The sequence below is a fragment of the Nicotiana tomentosiformis genome, chromosome 6, assembly GCF_000390325.3.
Source record: "Nicotiana tomentosiformis chromosome 6, ASM39032v3, whole genome shotgun sequence".
NCBI lineage: Eukaryota > Viridiplantae > Streptophyta > Magnoliopsida > Solanales > Solanaceae > Nicotiana > Nicotiana tomentosiformis.
The window spans coordinates 64,518,063-64,528,031 of NC_090817.1; the positions used below are offsets into that span (position 1 = coordinate 64,518,063).

The 9,969-nt window shown below is 36.6% G+C and overlaps 1 pseudogene; it reads right to left on the reverse strand.

Moving 5' to 3' along the window:
• Positions 1-3,087: 3,087 nt before the first annotated feature.
• Positions 3,088-4,846, reverse strand: LOC108947733 (UDP-glycosyltransferase 73C4-like; annotated as a pseudogene).
• Between the last annotated feature and the right edge of the window lie 5,123 nt (positions 4,847-9,969).

Below are 9,969 nucleotides of genomic sequence, written 5' to 3' on the forward strand. Positions count from 1 at the left end.
TGTCCAGGTACTCCACACTTGTTGTAGCAAAATGACATTTAGATTTCCTGGCAAAGAGATGGTGCTTCATCAACAACCTAAAGGTCTCCTTTAAGTGATCCATATGATCCTAAAACCAGTATATCATCAAAAAACACTAAGATAAATTTTCTTAAATACTCTTGATATAGACAACTTATGAAATGAAATGTATAGCTGTCATCATGGTTGCAACGTTTGAATTACTTGCATCTTGGCCCGACGTGTCATAATGAACAACTACACATGTGATGCTACATTACAAGGACTTAAGCATTCATGGAATTGAAGATGAAACCCTACCCTTGTAAGCTCTTACTTCACTAGCATAACAAATACTACCACTACTTATGACATCTTTCTTGATTTACAACTGAATCATCTAATACTATACAACTTTCAGTGCTTACCATAAATGGTTTTAGAGTCAGGATTAGAAGAGTTTAACTTTTTCTTCATACCTTTACTTACTGCAAATTACATCGTACCTGCATCTTGGACATGGCTAGGGGCGGACCTACATAGGGTATTGTGGGGGTCACGGACCCTCGTTAGCCTCAACAAAAATCATGTATATATATGTTATATATGTCTGTATGTACACTGAGGACCCCTTAGCTTTTACTGGACTGCTGCAAGTTCCTTACCCGACCTGGGTTCGAAACCCACTCTATAACTTAACCTTTTGTTCTAATTTGTTTTTTTGGCAACTTTTTCTTACTAGTAAATAAAGTCACATCCTTTTTTACTTACTATTACTCCCTTATTTTACTTACTAGTTTCCGGACACGTACTCCGCACGTGTACACCCAGCACCCATCATTACTTAATTGTAGTAAAAAAAAAAAAATTATCACCTATATTGCATGTATATTCTAAAGTGCTTGAGTTTCAAACAAATTTTATAGCATACAAAAAGTTAATTATTGTATATCATTTAATATTTTTAACTTCTTAACTTTCTTTCTGAGTGATGCACGTAATTAAAAGTTATATTAATCGCTTTAATTTATTTGTAAACACTATGAAAAAAGGAAAGAAAGATTCAGTTCTCCTTGTTATGGAAGCTTTTGAAACTTCTCGCTTGAAATTTTCATGTTTATTTTTGCAACAAATTCAATTATTTTTATTTTCTTTCATTGACTGGTAAAAAAAATATCAACGTTCTAATTTGTAATATTCACAGTCATGATAAAACTCATAAAAAGTAAATATTTAAACCTTAAGAGAAATGACAAGGAACAAAATTTTAAAAATAGTTAGACGAAAATAATTGAAGTGGTCAAGATATTATTTGATACACCCTCTAAATACATAAACAACACCATTTTTTTGGTCGTAAATAGTTATATATGAATATAGTATATATTGTCTTCTCATCTCAAAATATTATAATCTTACACACTAAAAAGAATCCATCAATTAATGTCAATCCTAAAATCAACCTTTCAGAGAAGATCCCATATATCTCACGAGCTCGCTCTGCTAGTATCACATGTGGTTTTCATCATCCGTGAAGTTTGAAAGTAGTAAGAGTTGAAACTATTCTATTCTAGCATCCATCATATCTACATACTTCTCCAGCTCTCAATATCTTTTATTTCCTACAAATTTTTATGGATGAAAAAGAAAGAAAAGGAAACGAAAAAAAGAAAGAAAACGAAAATGTAAGATCAAAGAAAATTTGCTCCTCCAAAAGCGTGCTTGTGAGAAATGAAAATCATTTCGTTGCCTTTATATTTTTTTCTTGGTTGGTGTTCTTTAGCTTTCCCTTGTATATATTTATTAATAGAATTAACCTCCATTAATTTACTTACGTGTAACTCCTCATTCTACAAATTTTTGTAGTAACGAATAGGTTGGCTGAATTAGTTTGGTTAATGCACTGGTTAATGAGGGAATAAGTTACAAGAGTTACAGAAGATGAAATGTGAAAAGTTTGATATGTAAATAATAATTAAAAAATACAGCTGACATTATTCATTTAATATAATATTTTTATTGGGTGAAGGACAAAACGGTCACTCAGTTTCTAATGGATAATTTGGTAATTCAACCTTAATTTTGAAGGTTCCACTTATAATATAGTATATGATATGATGATTATTACTCCCTTACTAGTCAATTGGTTTACTTTTGTTTCTATAATCTTTTTTGAATTAGTTTATTTTTGTTACGTAATTGTCAATTTATTTTATTCCTTTTCCAGTCCTTTCCTCACTCCTTTTTTTTTTTGGACTTTCTACTACTCCCTTACTAGAAATTAGTTAATTGTTTTCTTTTATCTTTTCAAAATTAGTTTATTATTAGTACATAATAATCAATTATATTTTATTCTTTTCCAAATCCCTCCCTCCCTCTGCTTAGAACTTTCTCTTTTTTGAAAGCTTTATCTGAGAAAAAATCTAAACATGTAACTTAAAGAACTAAGAATGATGGGGAAGTATAAAGAACTAAAAATGATGGGGAAGTAGAACATATTGTCTTTACAAGAATGGGAGGGCAGTCGGATCCACGTAATGACTAATAAATTTTACCTTTTGAAGATTGTAAAATAAAAACAACTTGGACAATTTCCTATGTGATTCTTCCCTTCCATATGGACATTCACAAGTGGCTTGTGATTTTCTATGCATTAGCAAGATATATATTTTCTCAATTCTAATTAGTGATACCTAAACATTTAACTCATATCTTATTACATCAGGACATTCGATATAAAATTTTACACATTAAAGTTTAAACCTTTGCCCTTTGCGTATGAAAATGCTTAGAGACAAGTATGAGCGCATGATGTACTTTTATTATATTAGTACCAAATTAATGATATTCGACAATATTAAAATTGTATTGTGTTGATATATTACCGTAATCATTTAAGTTTTCAAAGAGTTGTCTTCTGTTGCTAGTAATTTGCATATATAAAATTATGGTGTTGCCGTTGTGCTCTCAAATTCTGAGTCCGCCTCGGAACATGGCCAAATTGTTAACGCAGCGAGGCACGAAAGTCACTTTAGTCGTGACACCTATCAATGCTATTCGAGTCAAAGAAGTACATTGCATCCAAGATTTTCTAATCAAAGAAGTACACTGCAGATAAAATTTTCTAATCAAAGAAGTACATTGCATACTTGTGCATTCTCATTTAAAGATGATCTGTTAAGTTGGAATTCTTGTATTTCTTTGATTAAAAGTTCCAAACTGAGATAAGAAGATCCAGCACTTTCTACAGCCCTTTTTGCCATTTCTCCAAGTTCTCTGGCTCTTTTTCTGCTCTCTTTTCCTTCTTCCTCCTTGTCCTTCACTATTTTAATGGCTTTGATTATTTCTTCCTTGCTCACTTGGGCCTCAAACTTCCCTTCCTCGCCAAAATGAATCACTTCCTGACATCCAACACTCACACCCGTCTTCAAGACATGTACTATGAATTTCTCATTCAAAAATTGCTCTGATAATAAAGGCCATGTGATCATAGGTACACCAGAAGCAATCCCCTCAAGGGTCGAATTCCAACCACAATGAGTCAAGAACCCATCAATTGCAGGGTGTTATAGAATTAGTACTTGTGCTGCCCAGCCACGGATCAAAAGCCCTCTTTCTTTTGTTCTTTTTTCAAATCCATTTTCCAATATCCAGTCCTCTATCAGTTCTTGTCCTTCCCCTTCTTTTATGACTAAAATGAATGGATAACCTGAGGCTTCCAGGACTAAAGCTAGCTCCACAAATTGTACAACTGTAATACGACCAAGGCTTCCAAGACATGTATACACAACAGATTCAGGCTGCCAAGAATCTAGCTATTTTTTCATGTAAAATGAGGCCTTGTTCCCTCTCTGAGATTTTTCTAGATTGTCATTATTACAAAGAGACAAAGGTCCAATACACCAAACTCTACCATCTTTACGTTTTTGGAAATTGTCAACATACCTTTGTTCCAACTCCTCGAAAGTATTGATGACAACCCCATAGGATCTTGTTTCAGCTGCTCGTATTTTGTCACGAATATCTTGTATGGAAATGGTTCCTGGATGGAATGCTGCTGGCAGCTGAGCTTTAGTGACCTCAATTCTATCTGGTAAATCAGGAATAACAAAAGAACCCGAGTCTGGGATTTTGTTTTGATCCTTCATGATGTACAAGTTATGCAAACACACTTCACTGAAGCAACGAATTCCATCAAAAAGGATTCTTGGAATCTGAAACTTATCACTTGTATCAGCTGTCCAAGCAATAAGCGTATCGGAAATAATGCAACTTGGCTTAGGCTTCATCTCTTCAAGTAAATTTTCAGCTTCATTTTGTAGCATATCAGTTGCATTATAGAAATTTCTTACAAAAGCCATAGAGGGCAGAAGATTCAGGCTTTCACATCCCTCTGGAAGTCCTGCTTCCTTGTCTGGAAACTGGAGCTCAAGTACCCGAATGAGGAGTCCATAACCCATGGCGCGATCAATTACTGCAGTAAATGGGGCAGCATTAAGAGGTGTCAACACTAAAGTGTCACACCTCGACGTGCTAAAAATTTGGCAATGTCAACCATGGGTATTATGCGACTTGCAGAGAGTAAAGGTATCAAAACAAAGTTTAGCTCTGCTAATGCTGGATTATTTGAAGCCATTTTTTTTTTGGTAAGAACTGAAAGCTAGTGTTAGATGATTTAGATGCAAATCAAGAAAAATGGAAGGTGGTTTTATATAAGTAGTAGTGTTAGTAGTATTTGCTAAGGTTGGGATGTAAGAGCTTACATGTGCATTAAATTTTATAGGCAGAAGATGCATCTATAGGGCTTCAACTACACTCTGATTTATGTTTCAAATTGTCGTGGAATCTTAGTTGGCTTGTAGCCTCACGAGTAGCGTTATATACAAAAATCTCTTTTTTATTTGTACATTATAGCTAATCGATTTTGTCTCTATTCACATTTAAGAGTAGGTGATGATAATATAATTATCAGTTATTGTCTTGAAGAAATCAAAACAGCAAACGTTGCACCGGTAGGAATCTTTTTGAATTGTTTTTTTTTTCCGGGGAAACAAAGTATGCATTAATCAAACCCAACAATCAATGGTACAAAACCAAATGAAGCCTCGTTGACAATCCAAACAGGAAAGTTGTCAAACCAAGAGACTTCACTAAGTAGTGAGAAAGAAAATTTAGCTAACTTATGGCTACAAGTATTAAACCCTCTACTAGATACTTAAAATATACATCAATCAGATGTTGCTGAAGTGCCGAAATATCTTCGCAAACAGTATTAGCCTCCCATGAAGGACCTCTGCTTCCATTAAGCATTTGAACTATTGTTAAGGAATTAGACAAGATATGTATATTCTTCCATCCATACTTCACCGCCAGTTAAATTGCTTTCCTTATTGCCAACACTTCAACTATTATGGCTTTTCCAACAAAACAGATTGGACTACCATATGCATAAAGCACGTCGCCATTAGCCTTTAAGGCTACCATTCCAATACTCGCTTTGCGAGTCTTTGGATCCAAACCTGCATCTACATAAAGCAATATTTTTTCTGAAGAAAGAGTTAGTAAAGGTGTGGTAGTAGAAGCATCTCTCATAGTGTTAACATGTTCCTTTGCAACTGTAAATTCATTAAAATCAAATAATGCTTTAGATAAAATATCATTTTCACTCCATATCACCGAATTAAAAATAAAATCATTCCTAGCCTTCCAAATCATCCATAAAATAGACACTGCCAGTTGCAATAAGGTATTAACTTCCGAGAATCTTTTGGTGTCTAACACTAATTTATACCACCATGTAGCAAAATCAGAGACCAGATGCAAATTTGGCCAACGAATCAGACTCATTTTCCACACGTTAATTGATCTAGGACATTTAAAGAACATGTGCTCTAAAGTTTCAGATTCCATGCCACAAATAGGACAGATGTCATCCATAGAGTGAATTCTTTTTGTAATAACATTCTTAACAGGCAATGTATTTAAGACACACTTCCTTAAGAAATGTTTGAGCTTGCTTTTAATATTTAAAGACCATAAATGGTTCCAAAAGGATTTCGGGAACACACGAGAACTACTTTCCGCACGATTAGCCAAACTTCTATCATTTGTGAGGAGCAATTTCGCAAGATAATAACCAGACTTCACTTCGTATTTACCCGAATTAGTAAAATACCAAATCAGTCGATCATTGCCCCAACGGAAGAAACTGGAATAGTTAAAATAGATTCGACATCATCTTCGCTCAATAAAGTATTCAAAATATGAATATTCCATGTGTTAGTACTGTTATCAATTAGTTCTAATACTTTCAGATTTGCAGCAGTACCACTCATCATACTTAAGGGGTAAAAGGAGCTATCTCATGGTAGCCATGGATCTCTCCATATTCTTACAGATTTACCCTTTGAAACATTCCATCTAACACCTCTGCTTAATAGATCTCGCCCCCATAAAATACTTTTCCATACCCAATATGTAGATCTATTGGTCGGTGCCCGTAAGAAAGATTCCTGAGGAAAATATTTACCTTTAAGGACTTGAGAAACTAACAAATCCGGTTCAGTCAGAATTCGCCATGCTAGTTTGGCTAAAAGAGCCATATTAAAAGCCTTTAAATCTTAAAAGCCTAACCCCCCTTTCAATTTTGGTTCACATAGTTTTTCCCACTTTTCAAAATGCATCTTTCTCATCGATCGTACCCCACCAAAAGTTTGAAAATAAACTAGTAATTTCCTTACATGGTGCATCAGGTATCTGAAAACAAGACATACCATATAAGGGAATAGCAGCTAAAACAGATTATAATAAAACCTCATTCCCTGCTTGACTTAAAAACTCTCCTTTCCAACCCTTTATTTTTGATAAAATTCTATTCGTTAGGAAGTCCAACATTTCTTCTTTAGATCTTCCCACAATAGCAGGCAATCCTAAATACATCACCCTTTCACACATTCTTATATTATTCAATGAAGAACATATTGTAACTTTTTCCTCCTCCATAGTATTCTTACTAAAGAAGAATGCAGATTTCTCAAAATTAATTATCTGTCCTGAGCATCTTGCATATATGTCCAAAATTTTATTAATCGTAGCAACACTATTCATATCAACTCTACAAAAGATAAATGAGTCGTCTGCAAAAAAATAAATGGGAAACAGAAGGACTACTTCTCCCTAATGTGAACCCTTTTTTTTTTGATGAAGTAAGGAGAATTCATTAAAAGCATCCAACAGATGCAGGCAAAAGATTACAATTAAGAGAGATGGCATCTGCTCATATACACAAAAAACTATTATATCACTAGGGAGCAGACACAATCAAAAATTGAACAGAACTAATTACATGTGCGTGATTTAGCCAACTAAATAAATTCAATAAGTATTTTTCTTTGACTACATGGATCGAAGTTGAGATCCCATCAAAACATCTATGGTTCCTTTCATTCCAGATGTACCAAAAGTGTCACGACCCAAAACCAACTGTCATGATGGCGCCTATCGTGAAACTAGGCAAGCCAACTACTCAACCAGGTCAACCAAATAAAAGCTTTGAAAATTAAACGGAAGCAGATAATACTTAAGGAAAACCCTTTAAAAACCGAAATAAAACCACAACGCAATACAATTTCTCCCAAAAATCGGGGTGTCACTGAGTACATGAGCATCTATACCACGATACAGCCTACTACAATGTCTGAGGAATAAGAACTGAAATACAAATAAAGATAATGAAGGAGGGTCAAGGCCTACGAACACCATGCAGCTACCTCGATAGTCTCCGAGATCTCGACTCCTCAATCAGCAGCCACCATAATCGGAAACACCTGGATCTGCACACGAGGTGCAGGATGTAGCGTTAGTACAACAAACTTAATAAGTAACAAATCCAAACTGTGGACTGAAAGTAGTGACGAACTCAACCAGCACAGTTCAATACAGAAAATAACAGTGCAGAAATGTAGACATGCTTTCAAGTTCGATAGATATCTCAAAACAGTAAAAATGGATCAAATCAATGATATGAAGAATATAACTCCTCTACTTCTACATGCCAATGCACATGCTGTATGTGATGTACCATGCTGACAGCCTCATGTGCTCACACTCTCAAATGCTCAATCACTCGGTACTATATATGGCCCATACGACCCAGGGAAGATCCATCTCAAAATATATACATCACTGACCATCCGTCATCCGGTACCGAGTAGGGCCAATCCAGCCCGTGGAGAAGATCCATCTCCAGGTATATAATGCTTCGGCTAAGATCCATGTCCAGGGAAGATCCATCCCTCACTATAATCAACCGCGCTCACTGGGGGTGTGTGCAGACTTCGGAGGGGCTCCTTCAGCCCAATCGCTATCATAAATCAGTATAACCGATGCGGCGTGCAGTCCGATCCCATAAATGCCACTCATAATCAGGCCATCGGCCTCACTCAGTCATCAATCTCTTCAGTCTCTCTCTCTCACGGGCTCACAATGTCATGATACTAGCCCGAAAATAATGATATGATGTATCAATAAATAACAACAGAGACTGAGATGTGATATAAAATGAATGAATATGATTGGGTACGAAATATCAATAAAATCAATAAGACAACAACAAAAAACGACCACTATGGGTCCCAATAGTACCAGCATAAAACCTAAATATGATATCTAGCATGAATGACAACTCAATTACTTTATCACATGATGAAAACATGGATATCTACAAGATAAAACCACTAGACAGTGCCATGAAATCGACTAGGTCAAAATTCTCATGGTGCACGTCCGCACGCCCGCCACTTGGCATGTGCGTCACCTTAATACCAATCACATAGCACATAAGTTCGGGGTTTCGAACCCTCAGAACCAAGTTTAGAAGTGTTACTTACCTCAATCCGAGCAAAACTCTACTCCAACACACCTTTGCCTCGAAAATCGGCCTCCAAATGACCCGAATCTAGCCACAGGCAGTACAATACAATCAATACGGGCTAAAGGAATCAATTCTACAAGGAATTACGAGGTTATAACTCAAAAATCCGAAATCGGCTCAAACCCGCCCCCCCGAGCCCATGTCTCGAAATCCAACAAAAGTCACAAAACCCGAAAGCCCATTCACTCACGAGTCTAGTCATACCAAATTTATCAAAATCCGACACCAATTGGTCATTCAAATCCCCAAAATCAACTCTCCAAACCCATAACCTAAAACCCCTAAATTACACCTCAAAAACACACCATCTAGGTGGAAAATCAGTGGGGAAATATAATTATTGAAGAACAATGAACATAAGGAACTTACCTCAAGAATCCCCTTGAAAATTCTCTCAAAAATCTCCAAAATCCGAGCACAAAATGTTAGAAAATGAAGAAAATTGCAGACCCTTATGTTTATATGCTCTGCCCAGTCAAACCGCACATGCGGTCCCAAAATCCGCTTCTGCGGTCCTGTTCTTGCGGTGAAATCTCCGCATTTTCGGAATTAACTTACCCAGCGTGCCTTCGCTTCTGCAACGCCCAGTCCGCTTCTGCGGACACGCTCCTGCGAAGGGCCATCCGCTTCTGCGAAGATGCCTCACCAAGCGCCCATGCTCTTCTGCGATCCAACACACGCATCTGCGGACACGTTGGTGCGGAAAGGACCTCGCACCTGCGACCTCTGCCAACCTCCTTCTCGACCGCTTCTGCGGCCCCTTCCTCGCTTCTGCGAGCTCGCATCTGCGGTTCCCAAATCCATAGGTGCGATTACACCAGCAGTTGCAAATCTTCAGCAATTCTTCAACATCAAACCTTGGTCTGTTAACCACCCGAAATCAATCCGAGGCCCCCCCGGACCTCAACCAAACATACCAACAAGTCTTAAAACATCATACGAACTTAGTCGGGCCTATAAATTACCTCAAACAACATCAAAAACACGAATCACACCTCAATTCAAGCCTAATGAACTTTAAAATTTCCAAATTCTAC